Source organism: Hermetia illucens, chromosome 4 (assembly GCF_905115235.1).
Source record: "Hermetia illucens chromosome 4, iHerIll2.2.curated.20191125, whole genome shotgun sequence".
Classification (NCBI taxonomy): domain Eukaryota; kingdom Metazoa; phylum Arthropoda; class Insecta; order Diptera; family Stratiomyidae; genus Hermetia; species Hermetia illucens.
The window spans coordinates 97,986,719-98,006,932 of NC_051852.1; the positions used below are offsets into that span (position 1 = coordinate 97,986,719).

Genomic DNA, 20,214 nt, shown 5'->3' on the forward strand with positions numbered 1-20,214 from the left:
AAACCCAGTACCGGTTTTTGGGAGTGGGCAAGCGGGCTCGGGTCTGCCTATATTCAACGACTGCAGTCCCTCAGTAGTGCCAAATTTGGCTCCTTTGGCGTCTGGAAATGAGATTCATTACGGATACTTTTCGCAAGAGCTCGTGACCTGGAAGGTCACCACCGATGGCAACATTAGCCCTGGGCAGTCGAGATTCGTCGTGGTATTCAGAAAGAAATTTGGTAGTTTCCCGATCGACTTGATTACTGGTGTTGTAAAAGATGAGCGTAGAAGAGAGCAGACTGCAACAGCGTTTTTTTCACTGGTAGAACGCATAAATTAACTCGGTGAGTGCATGAAGGAGAGGCAGAGTATCCACCAAAATATCAGGGCTCTGATACGAGGCATTAAGTTGTCCTGTTGCAGAATGCCTAAGCGTTATTTGGCAAGTGGGGAAGGGACAGAAAAAGTGAACCCCTATGGTACTCAGCAAGTGGCCAAGAAGAAACCATTCGGGATACCGGACGCTGGGTACTTCGGGTATAACATTTTTTTTGTTCACCTTATATATCTATGCATCGCTTTCCATTCGTACATGGCTAAAAATGCAAAATATTCCTTCATTAATTGCCAAACTCCAGACATACATATGGACATATATATTAAAAGCAAATATTGTGTTCATCCTAAATAAAGGAACGTTGCCCATTCAAATTGAGCACACATACATGTCCACCTTATTGTACACTACCAGCCAACTTCATTAGCACATACATATACACACAGTAATTGATATTCTAAAAGGAAAACTAAACTACTAAAAAAGGAAAACTAAAATGTCCCATGGAACCCGCCCGTTCATATAAGTACACTTTATTGATCAATAAATCTACGTGAAATGCAAAACTTTGACTTCTATAATTTTGTTAATAATAGTTAGATTGCGTTCAAACTCTCCAAGATTATGTGATATGTTAGCCCCTATATTGCTGCCAAATTTTGTACTTCTAGTAAATTTCAAAAATATGGTAATATACTATTATTAACTTAATTCGTGAAGATATCGGAATGCGATAATGAAATTGAAGTACAACCTCATTGAAAATCGACTGATAATCTCTCTGTTCGAAAAATTTAAAAATGTCAAAGTCGGGAGTATAGGCCCATGATAGTAACGCAGCTCGGTTTCATACAATGCCATTATTTGAGGATTCAACGGGAATTACCGTAGTTCGAACTAAACACGGTATCCCGTTCACGATGGTAGAAATTTTAACAAAGTCAAAGAGCACCACCCGTTCGAGGAAAATTGTTCCATGGAGTGCCCACTCTACCTTTTACCAGGATAGAGTTCTGGAGGTTTACGTGAATGGTGGCAAAAAGTTTGACCTACCCTAAAAAAATATAATTTTCCACTCCGCCAATCAATTAATTCCAAATTCGACACCATTTTTGGAAACTACATGGAATTTAATAAAAATTTATATTTTTTCATTTGCACGTCACTATGAAGATATAGCTGTTCAAACCTATTTTTCATTCAAATTTCAAAAATTGTAACGGTATTATAAACTCACAAACCTACAAAGTTGGCAAAAGTTGTTCTATTATGTTAGCTTTGGAATGATTCTAATCGAATAACTTTTCAATTTTCCTACTGGGACACCTTCCAGCACGGGGAAAATATTACTTGCAAGAATTCGGAACCGCGCTGCGTTTATGCGGATCCGACGTGCTTGCCTCTAGATCTTATGAATACTCTTGTGGCAAATGTATGGAGTAATTCTTTTGTACTTGACACTTGCAGTCCAGGACACGCTAACTGCTGGATTGCATAAATAGTGTTTTAATATTCGAACAAATTTTCCTAAAATCTATTCTTAGAAGTTAACGCATAAATTATTGCAATGATGATCGCCTGGCTACTTTCCTGAGTTTTCGCAGTTCGCGGTTCCACTAAGGAACGATTTTATCGCTTTGGCTTCGGGAAATAGGACAAGCCTCTCCATAGCATTCTAAAAGTGTGCAATTCAGGCAGTTTAAGCCCTAAAGGAGTCCTCATTAGCCAAGGGAGCCGCACCTTATTTCCAAGAAGTTCATTGAACTTTGTCCAATCCGTTTTCCTAGGGTTCCGTCTTTATATTACACACTGTTCGTCAGCAACAGTCGCTGATCTGATAGTGAGGCTTCCTCCAGAACGCACCAGTCTGTAATCAACTCTAACACCTGTGAAGTATCGATCGTTAGGTCAATTACTTCACTTCTTCTCGATCCCACGAACATAGGGACGCTTCACATGTTTGCAGTCATGAGACCAGCTAAAGTGAAGAAATCAAATAGCTTCTCTCCTCTGGTATTGCATTTGTTATTGCTCCAACAAATACTTGAGCGTTCGCATCGCAAGATATTAAAAGTTCGAGACTAGCATACGCTACTAGATCCCTTAGTTCTTGCGTCGGTGGAGGAGACAAAGAATGGTAGGGTAAATAAGCAGAGGCAACTACGATGCTTTCCTCTCCCCATTAATCTGGTATTGTACGATAGTTGTAACTAGGTCCTGGGAATAGAACTGCCTCAGCATGGTTTCTTCTAATTGTCTTGACAACAGGATACAAGATCTCGGTCTTATGGATATTTCGTCGTAAAAGGTCCTAGCCGCCTTTACTAATCCAATATCACAGATTCTGTTAAATCGAACTCATGGCTCTTGCACCAGAAAAATGTAAAGATAGTCGTACAGATTTATGAACGTCGCACCCAGCAGATGGGAGGAGACTTTGGCATGTCGTAGATTGATTCGACTAATCTTTATGTTTTTCGACATAAACTTTGTCTAACGTGTAATGGAAAACAGCATATGTCATGGTGGGCGTGTGACCGGGTTTCCCTCACACCACACCGCTAGAGACTCCAACCCCTCATACTTGATTTCTCTGAGAATAGTGCAATTGGATGTGCGGCAGTTCCCATGTCCTCATCTAAGAAAAGTTTCATCTTATCACCCAAAACATTCGTCTGTTTTCCACCTTAACACTTTCACTGGTGTGTGGTGTCTTGTTTGCATAGATCCGATCAAAGTTAGTTGCGTTCACATCTCTGGCTTCCCTTTCTTCCGCCTGTTCCGTCAATGGTGCAAGAGAAGTTATTAGCAGGTAGAATTAACTCTGTAGTCTCTCCGTTAGTTCGAGACCTTCGAAGGCCAGGTAACCAACATCCGACATGTTCTCTTCTGCGGAGCTCACTGTTCATAATAGTGAGCTTGGGCCAGTCACCAGAACTCTAAGCTGGGAGCTCACTTTAAAGCAGCTTCATCAGTGCACTCCAAATGGAAAAGCACATCGCAAAAATCCAGCCTCCAGCATTTTTTTCAAGGGCGTTCCCGGAGGATCGTCTCTCTGACATTTTGCATCCTTGGAGGATGTGTATACTTCCTCTCCCTTCCCAGTTTCGTGTGCGTATTCCTATGGAAGGGACCAGCTACGTTGAGATCTCTCTCGCTGATTTGATCACCTCCCGGCACAGAGGTCCTAATCTGCGCAGGACGCTCTGTAGGCAACTTTTGCTATCCAGATTGATGTGATGTAAGAATTAGAATATTTACAGAGTTAAATTTTTGAAGTAACCATATAATCACTTAAGTCACTTACCTACTTTGTAGAGTTATATATTGTCTTAATTCATCGCATTCCTAATCCATGGCTCAACCTTGAACAAAAGAAAAGATCTATTGAATATTGCGTGAGATGTTTATATCAATTTCAAGTATGCCACTAAATTCTTGATGTCACATTTATTCGTAAACCAGGAAATAACTTTATTTACTGATACAATTTAAGCAACGGAAGATAATTTCCTTTACTGGGTAATAATTTTCTAAAATGGGTACAAATTCAGTATCTCGGGGATCAGCTCAATGTGTTACTTTCAGAAGATATACCTTTAGAAGTATTTCGGGGAATAACTGTCCCCTTCGTCAGTGTTTTTTCTTTTGAAGATAAATAGATACTGTATTTGTATCTTTTTTTGTAAAATTATTAGCCAATAAAGGAAATTATCTTAAACTACTTAAAACTTTGGCTAACTAATCACCTACTAATTCAAACCTTCATTTTAAAATTTCAGAGCAATGGTGTATTATTTTCTTGTTAAACTATAATAACTTTACTACTACCTTAAGTCGACATACAAGAAGGGCGCTTATAAGGGTATGCCCGAGGTAGTGGTTATTATTATAGCTCTTTGTTGTGATTCACTAACTTCAACATTTTAGATACTTAACTAAATGCGCCTTTACATGCATTTCGACGCAAATTTTAACCTCACAAAATTAAAGCGTATATTGAAATATTGATGTAATCCTCTTCGTTGCCGTTACGAAGAGAAAGACTTTATTTTCCAAAGACTTTCCTTCTTAAGCTAAACTGACTACTTACATGCATTCGTAAGTTTTCGCTTACTTTCAATTTTTCCATGTTTCTATTTCGAGGAGCATAAAACACTTTTCCAGTTTTCCTTTGTATCAAAGTGTGATCCCGGATTTATTGGTCGTAAATGGAATGGAGTCTATGGTAGTTGGGCTAAGAAAATAGTTGTATCCAAAGAAGAGGATTTTCTTGCGTGTAAAGCGAAATCCCACAATGCAACCAGATTGGTGTGCAAGCACATTTTCGGATTGAGGGAAAATTGATTTTTTCAAAAGATTTATTGAAACTTCCTAAGCTAGCAAACTTATAACAGAAAATTGGTTTTGCAACATGTTTTCAGAAAATGAATAGAAATGGTTTGTCAGTACCACGAGACGTTAGTATAGCACGAGAAGTTGTGTGGTTTGGTTCGCACTCTCATTTGATGTGACAAGTCTAATGGACTAGATGACACGCAGTGAAAAGTTGATAAGTTTCAAATGCTAAATGTATTTAGTTACTCAACCTTCGGTGGAATATATCATACTATATGCGTCTACATATGCTCCGCCAGAAGCTACACAAAGAAGGTTTTCGCCAAATAAAGTTGAATTAGTTTACGAGTGCTGGAATTTCTTTTTTGATTGTCGAATAATGAAATAGTAAATTACAGTGGTCAGTTCACTGGTCAACAAAATTTAAACATTTTCGCCACACAGGCCTTCCATTGTATCTTTTCTTTTGTCGGTAAAAATTAGTAGTTGCTTTTCTAATCACGTATAGACTTGATTTGCTAAAGATATATACTTACATTCCGGGGAAAAAATAATAGTTGCCTCTTGACCCTTTCTTATTTCTCTGATTTGAGATTAATGGAAAATACTCTTTTTCATTTTATCAGCACTTATTTCAAAGAATTTTTCTCCTAAATGAAAAATCCCTTCCTTTTTTGTTAGCCTACTTTTATAGGGAGTGGAATAAAGAATACTTCAGGAGGTTTTATAAGTGGTAAATTCTTTACATTTTTTCTACTCAGTGACTAGAGCTTTACTACGCACAGGCCACCCTATTTGCACAAAGATGTGAAAGAATTTGGTAATACTCAATCGTGGGCCGATGACTTTTAAAACGTCGCAGATTTACAAATAATATTCCATATTAGAAGAGTGAACTAGGGGAATGCGATAAAGTGCATTGCGGTTATAAGATAGAACTCTTCTTCAATTTTTTTTAAAGGAACGGTAAATAAGCGGCTTTAAGAAAGCTCTCTTTTCAAAATCTCCATAACTAAATTGGTATTTCTATTAGAAATGCGTTCTACGCATATAATAATTCGTTTTAAGGAATATAATCATGTGGTTCAAATGAAAGGCCTGGTTTTTTCCGAAGTTGGCGTCAGTTCTGACATTTGATGAGAAATTGATCATTCCTTTGCCAATATATGGTATCTAGATCCTGAAGTACCCGCCATACCAACATCTGTTAAAATAAGGTTAATATAACTAACGCATATTACAATATTTTTTAGAAATTGACTGGAGACTCTCATAAAAGTTCAAATTTGGAGGGATAATTTTCTCCCCATTTGTAAGGTTTTGTGTGAAACAAAACTTTATTAAAATCGATTCAATGTCTTTCTGTTCGCCCGTCTGCCTGCTAGTCTCTCAAACCCCATTTTACTCGGAAACGGTTGGACCGATTGTTGTGAAATTTGGTGAGAACGTGTGGTCTATGTGTTCTTTTACATGCAGCGAGTGACGTTGGGTTAAGTTTGAAGGGAGACTCACCACACATACGAAACGATGGCGTATTTTCTTCTATCACAAAATATGGTCATGTGGGGTTTCCAATAAAAGGCCTCGAATACTTACTTACTTTCCGAAACTGATCCTATTTCTGATATTAGATGAAACATAGGGGAGATAGGGCTTAAAATGTATGCCCCAAAAAGTGAAACAGGTTTCGTTTTCAAAACCTGTCCAACGGGAAAATCTGAAAAAAATCACAGTGATGAATCTATATGAAATCTAGGCGCTTTTCAGGTTAATTAACTGCAATCTAAGATGTATATGACGTCATCATCACATAAAGTGAACTTATATGAACGGCGGGGTCCATGGGGAATTTTATTGTCGGGAGTAACTAATATAATAAACATGTGTGTGTACCTGGTTGTGGCATGGAGTAAAGAGTAAAGTTGCATTAGATCAATTTATAAATGAGGTAATAGACAACATTTTTGCATAGTTTGGCAGATACATGTACATAGTTTTGGCAGAATGTGACGCAATATTTTGTATTTTTAGCTATGTGCGAATTGATGCATAGAGAGTTTCTTACATAAGGTGAATACAAAATTTTTACACCCCAAGCGCCCAGCTTCCAGTAGGGTAGTTAGGTAGGTATCAGTGGCCGCTCCGAGGAGCCCAATTAGCGCTTTGGTGCGCCGTTTTGATGCCCCAAACTCCTAAGACCATGACTGTTGTTATAGGAACAGGGGAGCGGAGTCCAGCTAGCTCGGATCCTCAAAGCCAGCCCGTAGCATTCACGAAGGAAAGCAGCTCTCCCACCCTGTAACTAGAAATCTCACTGAGGTCCCCAAAGAATGGTTTACCCAGTGTCCGCAGCCTAACCCGAGCCAGAGCCGGGCAATTGCAGAGAAAGTGCATGAGGGTTTCCCTTCCTTCTCCGCAGCTTCGGCAATGCGAGTTGTAGGGTAAGCCGAGCCTAGCGGCATGGTCCCCTATGGGCCAGTGCCCCGTACAGACCGCCGTAATCTTGAATGCATTTGCACGCGTCTGGCACAGGAGCTCTCGTGATCGGGCTATGTTATAAGCGGGCCAAATTCTCCTTGATTTGGCACAGCTTGTAAGCCTTCGCCATCTTAGGCCCGCGGCTGCTAGGTAGTGCGAGTAGACTCGGCCCCCGACAGCCGCCAGCGGAACACCGACTGTGTTCCCCGAGGGACTGCCAAGAGCAGAGCCTTGCCTGGCCAATCCGTCAGCCCGCTCATTCCCTTCTATGTTCCTATGCCCGGGAACCCAGAGGAGAGTGATCTTGAGCGTGCCGCCCAGATGGTTGAGCGTGTCTCTGCACTGCCCCACCAACCGGGAAGATGTTGTCGTTGAGTACAAGGCCTTGATGGCCGCTTGGCTGTCGGTCAGAATGGCCATGTTACGCTTGGGGCTCGAATCACGCTCCAGCCATCGACAGACTTCCAATATCGCCAGTACTTCCGCCTGGAATACGCTGGTGAAACCTGGGAGACCATACGACTTGGATACACCGTGTGTATTCGAGAAAACCCCCGCGCCGACTCCATAGGCTATCTTTGATCCGTCCGTAAAGAATACCGTGTCATAGTCTTGCAACACGCCGTCGGTCTTCCACTTTGCCCTGGTTGGAAGGTCCACAGCAAAGTTTCTCGTGAAGTTCAGCTTGCGTGTGACATAGTCCGTGGGGGATGCCCAGCTCTCTCGAGGTATTTCATCTAGAATGTTGCTGTGGCCGTAGGACTTTGCTGCCCAGCATCCGGACTCACGTAGTCTGACGGCACTGCACGCTGCAACATATTTGATGTGGAGGTCAAGGGGGAGGAGATGCAGGAGTACATTGAGAGCATCTGCCGGGCAAGACTGCAGAGCCCCCGTAGCACCTGCACACGCGGTTTTTTGAATCCTATTAAGCTTCGTTCTATTGTATTTCTTCTTCAAAGCCTGCCACCATACAATAGATCTGTACGTCAGGATCGGACGCACTACAGCGGTGTACATCCAGAGAACCATCGTCGGCCGGAGACCCCATTTCTTGGCAAAGGTTCTTTTACAGGCATAGAAGGCTATACAGGCCTTCTTAACCCTCAGTTCTATGTTCAACCTCCAATTTAGCTTAGGATCCAGGATTACACCCAGATACTTTACATTAGAGGAAAGAACCAATCTTAGTTCATTCAGCCGTGGTAGATGGAATTCAGGTATCCTTGTCTTGGTGGTGAATAGCATCAGTTGCGTTTTGGTTGGGTTTATGCTGAGTCCGCATCTTGCGGCCCACAGGCACACCTTTCGCAATGCTCCTTCCATGATGTCGCTCATAATGGACAGAAACATCCCTGATACTAATACCACCAAGTCGTCGGCATACGCCACCACCTTCACCCCGCTGCTGTCTAATGTACGTAACATTTTGTCCATTACTATTAACCAGAGCACCGGTGAGATAGCACCACCCTGGGGCGTGCCTCTGTTCACAGCTCTGGTCAAGTGGTTGCCTCCCAGATCGGACTGGATTATCCTGGTACTCAGCATGGATATAATCCAATGCGTGAGATACCCCTCCAATCCAATACCGGTCAAGGCTTCCTTGATGGCGTTGGTACTGACGTTGTTGAAAGCTCCTTCTATATCCAAGAAGGCAGCAAGGGTATACTGCTTGTACTGCAGCGACCGCTCAACCGTGCCAATTACCTCGTGGAGGGCGGTTTCTGTGGATTTTCCTTTGAGGTAGGCATGCTGGGACTTAGAGAAAGGCGTTCTCTCCATAATCGTCCTTAAGTGAATGTCCAGGACGCGTTCTAGGGTCTTCAGCACGAAAGAGGTCAGGCTGATTGACCGAAAGTCCTTCGCAGACTCATGACCGCGCCTGCCCGCTTTCGGTATGAAAACCACCCGTGCGTGCCTCCAGGACTGCGGTACGTATCCTAAAGTGATGCAGCTCCGGTAAATCTCAACAAGCCACGGCACAACCCTTTCCTGCTGCTTCTGTAGCATGACTGGCATTATGCCATCTGGGCCTGGAGATTTGTATGCGGAGAAGCTGTTTATAGCCCAGCCGATCCTATCCCCGGTAATTACCGATTTGATAGTCTCGCACAGCCGCAAACCCTCCAAGCGAGGTTCTGACTCACAGTCCTCCTCGCTGGAGGGAAAGTGCGTTTACACCAGCAGCTCCAAGGTTTCACTAGAAGATTCCGTCCAGGAGCATTCCGACTTTTTAAGGAAGGATGGACTCTTATGTTCCTTGGACAGAATCTTATTGAGCCTCGCGGATTCACTAGTGCTTTCAATGTTCTGACAATAGTCTAGCCAAGACCGCCTCTTGGCGGTCCTGATGGCCGACTTGTACTTCTTTAGGCAGTCCTTGTATGGCTGCCAGTATTTTTGCCTGTAGCAGATGTTGAAGATTTCTCTGGTCAGCTTCCTGAGACTAGAGAGATCTTCGTTCCACCACGGTGGCAGGGTCTTTTTGCTGTACTTAGCTTTAAAGGCGGTATCAAAAGCCTTCTCCAGAGCCCCGACCTTTGACTCCAGTTCGTCTGTCGTGCCAATCCTACCAATTTGCGCACCGGAGAGTTTGTTCTTAATTACCTGACCAAACTTTCTCCAGTCGATCCTCCTGGGGCCTCTAAAGGGCTTGGAGACCTCTGCGGCGAGATATAGACTGAAGAGTATTCAACTGTGGTCAGAGAAGGATCTCTGGTCAGACACTCTCCAGTCCTCCACCCTAAGAATCCCGTTGTCGGTTATTAGGGTGATATCAAGGACCTCCTCCCAACCGTCACAGTTCTCCGAGCAGGGGAAATGAAAGGTTGGTGTACTGCCCCTGTTACACACCGATAGATTTGAAGTAATAATAAAATCAAAGAATGACTCACCTCTTTCGTTGATTTCAGAGCTGCCCCAAAGCGTATGCCTTGCATTTGCGTCGCAGCCTATCAGCAGGTTGGCTTTCTTTGGTGTTATGGTGTTCGTCAGATGTTGTAGTTCTTCTGGCGGAACTGATCGGTCGTGAGCCATGTACGCCGAGGAAATATACACGTTCTCTGCCCCCACCTGCTCCAGCTTGACCACAACTAGGTCACTGGAACTCAGGTCCGGGCACAGGAAAGCGTGCAGACTCTTCCTCGCAAGAATACATGCTCTAGGTTTAGCCTGATCAGCGTCTCCTGTGCTGTGGAATAAACTAAAATATTTGCTTTGGAGCCCTTTGATGGTTCGGTCGCTTCCGACCCAGGGCTCTTATATTAATGCGATGTCGATGTCTTCCTCAAAGAGAAAGACAAGCAGATTAGCCGAGGCACACTTCGAGTGCTGCAGATTTATCTGCGTTACCCTCAGCATGATCTGCCTCCAGCGTTAGTTTGCCGCTAGCAGAATTGCCATCCGCCAGCGCCACCCGTAAGTGACTCCTGGCCACATCGCTGAAGGGCTTCGCAGTACGTGGCCCGCCGGCTGACGGTTGCTGTAGAAATTCCTCCGTATGTTGCTTGGCGTCTGCGCTCTTGCCCACTCTGCTCCGCTTCTTATCTTGTTCGACCTCGTCTTGAGATCGGTTGCGTTTTAGAGCGATGGGCTTCGCCTTCTGCTCGTCAGCCCGGTGTTTGCTGTTGTATTCATCAACAATCGCCTGGTATTTAGCGAGGTCTTTTTCATCCCGCTCGTCGACAGTATCGGCCTCCTTATTCTTGGCAATCTTGCCGAGAATATGCATGGCCTTCTGGTACTGACTCTTGAGCAGGACACCCGTGGACCTTCGCTTCTTAGCCGGTTTCCGGCGACCGACATTCTTGTCAGCTTTCGCTCTCGAGGGATTTCCCGACGCTGAGCGCTTCGGGTCAGGAGTACTATGTCTGGTACTCGCTACACCCAGCCTGACGGCAGTGGGTTCCAGGCTGGAAGCCACTAGTCCGTCTGACGCCTCACTCCGGGAGGTCCCTGCGGTTGGTTTCAGCATAACGGTGCTACGGCTGGCACCGAGTGTACTGCTCTCGACGGCCACTGTCTCCTGGCTGGAGGCCAGCAGCTCGTCCTCCGATGATGCGCCTGGCATCATCGCCTCCTCTTCTATCGTCGTTTTGGTTTTTTTATTAATTGAGTCCATGTCTTGGTCCCACGAGTAGTCCGGGAAGAATGTCCACCCTGGCTGGCCCGGCCACCAGGGTAAGGGTCTTATTTGAAACTGAAGGTGCACAAGGTATTCAGAGTTCGCATACTAAAGACCAAGCTCCCCATTGGCCACGCAGCCCTCGGCGTATGCTGCTCCACCTTGGCTAGGATAGGACCCCATCCTATTAGCACCTTCTCCGATGCAGGGAGGACGATTCCCGGGCTGTTGCTTCCGTCCATCCCCCCGCCAGATCTACTTGCCCCTAACACATGACCAGCAGACAAGCAGATCCTCGTCAGTTGGATGAGCCTACTCCCAGCCCGGCCCTACACACTCTTGGCCCGCCCGAAGACGATTTCCAGCGGCCACCACGCGGAGGTCGTGTGAGGACTTGCTTAATTATGCAACTTTAACCTGAAGCATAATCAGACCAGGCCGCCCAGCACTTCAGTATCCCAACTTGTTTTTTATTGGCTTCAAATATTTATAGATTCAAAATCTCCTTCTATAAATGCAATTTAGAAATATTCGTGAAATCAACTTTCCTGAAACAACCTCTAACAAGAAAACTGAAATCTAGTCGCTAAAAAATCCCTTTCTAATATAGCTAAGAAACTGGACGCAAGTTCTGCAAAAGCAGAATACTACTATCGAGGGGCAATTGTATGATGCTGGTACAGTCGGGTGAAGTTATAAAAATGTAAATGAAGCATCTTTTTATGATTTCGATAAGTTATAGCTTTCTTAAACTTCACACGCTTTTTTCACGGGACCATGTTTTCGAAATTGACGGGCAGTAGATTCGAAGAGTCTTCATCCGATCGAATTATAAAATTAATTGTAACTTCTTCATATAATTATATACTGAAGTACAGTCAATATTAACAATTGATAAGCAGTTTTTTTAACAAAATATTGAAGCCAATTTTTCTCGTTGAAAGTGCGATTTATTTTAAGACTGCCATTTTGCGGAAAAAACCCTAAAATTATAATTGTGTGTATTTCACTAGCTAAACTCGCATAGTTCACCAAAAAAAAAAATAGTAATGCTTCCACATGCTGATCAGAGGGAGTTTTTCTGCTCGCCGCGGAGGTCCTTCCAAATCCTGTTTTGTATATACGGTTAAATAGCCGCCATTTGGTAAATAGTTGAAAGCTTTTTCTTGCTAATGATGAGTTAATCGATGAGTATATTTAGTTTGGATTATAATTTTAAAACCCCTCTTTTATTGCAGCAATATCGGGTATAATAGAGCATGATAATACCAAGTTTTGTGGAAGTCGCATTATTACTAATAAAGTTATAATACGTCAAAGTTATGCCATCTGTTCTTATATACGAAATACGCAAAACTTTTCATACCTGAAGCATCTAGCTTCCCTTGTTCCAGCTTGTTTTTCTTTTTATTTCTGATTTAGTTTTTGGGAATATTACCCATAAAAACTACCCCCTTCCCTTTTATTCCCTCCTGTAGTAGTTGAAGAATATTATTTCGGGGCGAGAGCTATACTTTAAACACTGCCTTTGCGCTTTTCGTGATTTCCTTGCGTGCTCTGCATTGCCAGCTTTCGCCTACTTCCCCTACTGATTACGGAGTAGACTGTGCGTCGATTCTCCTCCAATTTTAGCATTTCTCCGGCAATATTTTGCAAACTCACACAGATTTTAAGATAATTTTCCAAGCTTTATGAACAAAACCGCGACCACATTCAGGACAAAAGGAGCATCATTCAACGTAAATCGACGGGACACGTCAGCACCTATAGCTTACATAAAGACACCAATGTCAACGGGCTATGAAAAGGGAAAAACAGAGGTCTTTCCAGATACAGACTTTCAACTAAATTGACTACGTGCTAATCGAATAGTGCCACCTCTCAGGAGGGAAGTCTGGCCGAACCAACAAGTCTGTGAACTCGAGAAATACAGGGATCAACTGCATCACCAAGTCACCAGGGTAAAGGTATATACACCTCGTCAAAAGAAAGACCAAATCTGAACTTTGATCGTATGGGCAAATTGGAGCGATTGGTTGAGTATATTGGTGGAAAGGGAATATCATTTAGTGTAGCAATTATAGAGGTATTGCGTTGCTATCGTCTATATATAATCTATAAGATAATCTCGGCTGTCTTGCTAGGCCGGATAGTTCCATACAGAATATCATCGCCCCATACCAAAGAGGTTTCACTTCAGGCAAAGTAGCAACATATCCGATTTTTTTCTGCGGCAAGCGATGAAAAAACTGGTGGAATGTGGCTATCACTTCAAGGCTGCCTATAATAGCACAGTCAGAATAAAACTGTACACGGCCATGAAGAAAAACCGGTATTTTGACGAAATTAATAAGATTGACTAGGTTGACTATGATCCTTTGTCATATGGCCTTAGAAAAGTTTATCCGTGATACTCTTAATGTGATGGGCATCATCCCTCGAATGCAGTGGTTCGGTGGTAGATTACTTGGCCAGCGTCGCATCTAATACTACAAGTAATCTGGTGGATGTGTGTATGAGGTGGGGAGAAGCAAAGCACTCAGACCCTAGCGATTCATTGTACTAGATTCCCCCGTCTACCAGAATATCCCGGATTCATTTATGTATCGCGGGATTTCCGTCAGTGGACATGACCCTCCCCGCTGTAGTTGGAGCATATCAGCACCAAAAATATGACGTCCGATGCGCCCATAGGCGGGACACTCACATAGAAAATGCTCCGTGGATCCCGCTTCCTCATTATAAGATGGAGAATTTTTTTTCTGAACATATGCCCAGCTAGTGAATTATGGGCAGTTACAATGGCCGCAATACTTCTGCAAGCCTTCCTGCCTTTTGACAGGAGAAACTAAGTTGTATGTTTGTTTGTTTTGACAGGAAAAATTTGGTGTGTTTCGCACCATTAAAACTCAGCCACCTGTCATTAGCTTGTTCCCAGTTTTTGATAGCAGCATTAGCCAATGCTACTGACACCCAAATTGCTGGTTGCGATCCGGTTATGGGGGAAATTGAACTATCTTTTGCTAATGGATCCGAGATTTAATTTCTCTCTACCCAGAGTAGTTTTATCGTATTGAATCTGCAAATAGAGTTCAATGGGTTTTTCGTTCCTGAAGGATTTTTGAAATGAGCAAAGGACTGCTCAACGCCCTCAACGTAGCGTGATTATCGCTGCATATTGCGCTGTGCCTGCTCTTCAACTGCTCGTCAACAATCAAGGATTTCCTCTTTAGGATGGTGTACACAAAGAGCGTTTCATCCTCTATCCGTGAAACGAAAGAGTGAAGAGGAGAATCACAGGACTTTCAACTGTTAAGCGTCCTTGTTTTAATTTAGTGGGTACGAACTTAGAGCCTTTTTGCGAATATGTAGGCCAACCATTCTCTCCAGACATTTCAGCGAAAATGATGTTAAGCTGACTTGTCTGAAGTTCTTTGCATTTGAATAGTCATCTTTCCCAGGCTTCGGTATGAAGACTACCCTAACCTTCTGTCAGAAGTAGGCCCGTTGCCCAGAGCAAGACACCCATGAAAAATACTTCTTAGAAGTTGCTTTAAGTACTCTATACCCTCCTTGGCTGGGTAGATTCCATCCATGGCAGGTGCTTTGAAGTGTTCAAAGCAGTTTCTCTTGCAACACCTTTGTATTGAAAGGTTTGCGAAAACCGCCAATCCTCTTCCCCCCACTTCTGAGACCTTTTCTCCCAGATGGTATACTTCCAAGAGAGCCAGAATAGATTCAACGCTGGAGTTCATGGAAGTTCCATAGAGTTTTCTAAGAGAGGCCGACTTGGTCGACTTATTCTTATTAACGACTCCGCATAGCCTGGAAATTTCTCTTTCATTTCCCAGTTCCTCTCAGTATGCTATAAATGAGCCCCGTTCCGAATTTTACGCATAAATAGTCTAGAGAAAGAAGCAATCCAGAGAAGTACAAAGTTCCTGAGAGTACTCACCGCAAAGACACGGAAAGCTGCGCCACAGTCTAGGCATTCGTCATCTCACAATACGGAAACTACACTTGGAGAGAAAATCGCATAGAAACTACTGCTGCACCCCTTTAGGAGAAGCACAATGATCCGCGGTCAAGAAGAGGAGCTGTACAGGTGAATCATCGTTTGCCCTGCCGGGACAGTAAATAATAGAACGACTTGGTGCTAGAGCTGAAGAAGTCTCCTGACCAAACGGCTTGGAGACGTTTTAAGGGGAAAAGATGTAAGTACGAGCCAAAAAGTAGATAACTGTTATACAATGTGAAGATATTGATGAAGTTACTACTGCCTAGACCTTTAGATGCAATGAAGGAATGAGGTTGATACAAATCAATTTAAATCATTGCCAGGCAGCGCAAGACCAACTCTCATAGACTATTGTAGGGCCACAATAACAGGGTGGCCTAGGCCAAACATACCGTTTCCAATAGCGCTTTGGAAATCGCTGATAAGACTCTACTGGATTACAGCGTTTTATGCGCCATGAATGGTGAACGGAGTTTCTTCCAGTCGGTGGAAAAGGAAAGGACTAGTTTTGCTACCGAGCTCCAAAAAGTAACCGACCATCCATCGTCGTACCGTCCGATTTATCTTATAAATATAAAGATAGGAACGGTCATCATTGATTAAAATGGATCTCCCTAGTTATTTGACTAAGTTACTTCTCAGAAAAGATTGTACCAATAAGGAACCTAAACAGTACATCATGACGGCAGGAATACCAAAGGGTTTAGTGTTAGTGCATCTACTGAGGATCGTGATATAGAATAGGCTCCTTCTCCTTCCCGTGCCAAAGGAGACCCTGATAATTGCATGGCTGTGGTTATCTACGAGAACCAGCCTGAATATGCATGAAAGTAATTGTGGAAATGGTCTCAATAGATATTTTGGCAAATGAGGCATGCCGTCTGCACGAAAAAAGAAAAATGATCCACCTAAAACAGGCACAAACACTGAGGGGCGGCAATGTGGGAATCGCTAAGAAAGTGGCAGAAATGGTGATATGACTCGCATGCACTATTTCTCCGTATTGAGGACGCAGGGCGTGGCAGCTACAGAAACTTTATGCACGGATTCAGATTGGATGATTCTCGCTTTCGCGCTGAATGTGGTTGCAAACTTGAGAACCAGAAGCATGTTGTGTTCTACTGTAAACGATTTTGCCCAGAGAGGAGGAACTTGGAGACGAAGGGACTAAGGCGTCTTCGCATAAAGCGCAGCTTTAGGTTTTCGTGGGTGGGTGGGTGGGTGGGTTCCAACATACAAATACGCGAAGATATTACTTTTGCTACAATCTGTAATAAAAGTATCGTGTAGACAAGTCATCGTTGAGTTAAATCGGCGAGAAGTTGAAAAGTTATTCAATCCTCTGCCGGCTTAAATTATACCAACACCAAATATCCTCGAGATATATTTCATGAAAAATACACTGTGCTCTGCTTTCCAAAACAGAATACGTCTGCACACGTTCATGGTCATATTATGTATAATACATTGACGTGTGAATTTATTTTGTTCTGCATTCATGTTCCAGTTTTTGGCTGGTTCGAGACAAGCAATCGGGGAGTCTCCTTAAATCGGTTGGATTTATGAATGATAAAGATACAAACCTTGGCATGATTTACGTTAACTCTCGCTAAGCTATTTTTTCATACAAAGGATTTACGTATGCTTTCAGTAAATCTGAAGTTTTTTTTAGCTGCTAAACGTAGATGTCTCGAAGATGCTTGTTTTTGAAACGCTAGGACATTGCCTTTGACTCAGTTTAGAACTAGCTGTACCAGTTTAGGGTGGATTTGAAAATTTGCACAAAAACCAATATTTTTTTATCATTGTGTTACTTTCATTAAACTGCCAATTGCCAGATTTATATTACTAAACATTTGTGTTGCTAATATGAGCTCAAGTTATGAATTATAGCAAAGTATTACAATGGATAGCTCCAGATAGCTCAGTGGTTAGAGCACTAGGCTGTCATACGGAAGGTCGCGGTACAAATCTCACTGGTGGCAGTGGAATTTGCATCGTGATTTGACGTCGGATACCAGTCGACTCAGCTGTGAATGAGTACCTGAGTCAAATCAGGGTAATAATCGCGGGAGTAACGTACAATCCCAACGAGCCCGATACTCACCTACATCGACCAATCAACAATATTGCTGAGCAGGTAAATATACCGGATATACCAGGTAAAAGTCAACAAATTCCGTTGACCCCAATAACTGCAAATAATACGAAATCAACAGTTTTCGCTAACCTAGCAGAAATAGCAAATAAATATAGTATGTAATGACATGGAAGCGCTCTGTTCTGTACAAAATATTCAATAAATTGCGACGTTTAGAAAATTAACCGACACCGTGTTCTTTTCTTTTTAGTTCCGTATGTTAAATACATTATTGGCGCAGTCGGTGTTCCGTTTGATAAAATTATTAAAAATAGTTAATAATAGTTAAAATTTTAAACGGAAAGTGATCGAATAGTTAACGGTGAAATTTGTATCTCAATTTTCTTCAATTAATCCGTTTATTTTTGTTTTTTTTTTTACTGTTAAAGAGGGTGACGTAGTGATCTGAAGAAAAATTTACCAGATTGCGAAGAAACGAATCTGGAACGGCATAGTCAAAGGGCAAATTTAGCGAATAGAGGGAGATATATCATGGCGGACGCAATGGAGCAGTGTGTTGCTATTCTAACACAGATTTTGGCAAGGCAGGCAGACAACGAGAATCAGGGAGTTACAATCCAGAAGCGAATTCGTAATATCGTACCATTTCGAGGTGAACCGGGAACATTAGTTTCGTTCATCGGCACTATCGACGGAGTAGTTAGTGAATTCGGAGGCAGGGAGAACGAGGTGTACAACATAGTGTACAATGAAAAAATAACGGGAGCTGCAAAGGATTTTCTTGCAGCAGATTTTCCAGTTTCATGGGAGTTGTGTAAGCAGCGGTTAAGATCGCATTTTCGACCAGCAAAGGAGTGGGCAGTGATATCTAAGGAGATTACAAATATCAAGGTATTTACGATAAGTCAATTAGTGGATAAGATTCAAGGGATAGTGAATAATGTAACAGAATGTGCCGCTTTTAGTGCAGAAAGTGTTGAGATGGCAAACTGTTTAAATTCAATGTTGGTGGTTAGAATAAAAGAATTAGTGGCTGGTTCGTTAGCAAGAGAAATTAGTGATTTATATTCGTTGGAAAGTATCAGAGCCGTGTTATATAAGTATATCGGTTATGATGCGTACAATCTGAAAAAAGACAGGACTTCTCAGAACAATTACCAACATACACACGGACAAGAAAAAGTGAACAGATTTTACAATCAAAGGACAGATATAGTGGGTGGAAATATTAGACGTGATGATAGACAGTGTTATGAAAATCAGTTCGGAAGACGGCATAATGTGAGTGTTAATGTGAGATCAGGTCAACCAAGGTTTGAATTCCGCAATAGGTCAGGTCAGGAAGGATGTTGGTGATAGGTCAAGACAGCAGAGGGTAGAACAAAATCGGTCGGGGCAGAGTCGAGCTGTGCCTATGGATGTAGATGCTTTTTCGAGGGAAACCAATCAGTTAGAAGGGGAGTTTTTTTACAAACTAGCCTCGGACAAGCGTAAAATTTTTGTAGTACTTACTTTTGGCAGTGATGATTTTTGTGCGATGATTGATACTGGCTCTACAATTAGTCTATTGAATTCTAGTAAGGTTCCTTCAAGTTTATATGAGAAAATTCTTTTAGGTCAATCAGTTAAAATTAATACTATTCAGGGTGTAGTGTTGAAAGATACGGAACAAGTGAAAACGAAGTGTCCTATACAGTTTGGTCAGCCGGATAATGCAAGGATAAGGTGGACCAAAATTGCGTTAGATAAAGAGTATGATTTCCTTATTGGTATGGATTGGTTAGAAAAGAATGTCGTGAGTTTAGACTTGATGAATCAGGAGTTAGTTTTGAAGAATTATAGAAAAATCCCTTTTGTATCGAAATCAATGGAGGAGGTAAATGTATTAGAGGAAAGCAAAATAGATAGTATTGAAACAGGTCATTTAAATGTTGAGGAGAAAAAAGGCCTTCAAAAATTACTTAAAAAATATGAAACGCTGTTGTTTAAAGAGGGTGATCAGCTTACGAATACGAGTAATGTAGTGCATCATATAAAAACCACTACAGATCAGCCAATAAACTCGAAATTATATCGTTACCCGCCGCGGCACGAGGAAGAGGTTCGGCGGCAGATTGAGGAGATGGAGAGACAAGGAATAATTAGGAAAAGTAGTAGTAGGTATAGTTCTCCAATTATCGTGGTGCCGAAAAAGAAAGATAATTCGGGTGAACAGAAGTATAGAATTGTAGTGGATTATAGAAAGCTCAACGAGATTACGGTGGATGATCAGCATCCTTTACCTAATATAGAGAGCATGTGGGATAAACTTGGGAAGGCGCAATATTTTAGTACGATAGACCTGGCAAAAGGCTATCATCAGATATTGATTGCGGAAGAGGATGTCGAAAAAACGGCATTTGTAACTCCAATGGGTCTTTACGAATTTTTAAGGATGGCATTTGGGTTAAAGAACGCTCCAAGGACGTTCCAGAGAATGATGTATGACATTCTAAGGCAACATATCAATGTCATCTGTGTGGTTTACTTAGATGATCTCTTAATCTTTTCGACTAGTTTAGAAGAACATTTCAAGGCACTTGAAATTATATTTAAAGTCTTGCAAGAGCATAATTTAAAAATTCAGGTGGACAAGTGCAGTTTCATGAAACGACACACTGAATTTTTAGGGCATGTTTTGACTAAGGAAGGAATGAGTCCGAATCCTGACAAAATTAGGGCAATTGAGAATTTGTCATTACCAAAGACTGAAAAGCAGTTGAGGGGTTTTCTTGGTATGACGGGATTCTATAGGAAATTTGTGAAGGATTACGCTAAGGTAGCGTATCCAATGA

The 20,214-nt window shown here is 42.3% G+C and overlaps 1 protein-coding gene across 2 annotated transcripts in view; it reads right to left on the minus strand.

Moving 5' to 3' along the window:
- The window catches only part of LOC119654880 (calcitonin gene-related peptide type 1 receptor), a 286,412-nt gene that overhangs the window by 183,992 nt on the left and 82,206 nt on the right, over positions 1–20,214 (minus strand). For both annotated transcript variants that reach the window (XM_038060488.1, XM_038060487.1), the window contains exon 2: positions 3,627–3,684. The gene's annotated coding sequence lies outside the window, so the exon portion shown is untranslated. The remainder of the gene's footprint in view (positions 1–3,626; positions 3,685–20,214) is intronic.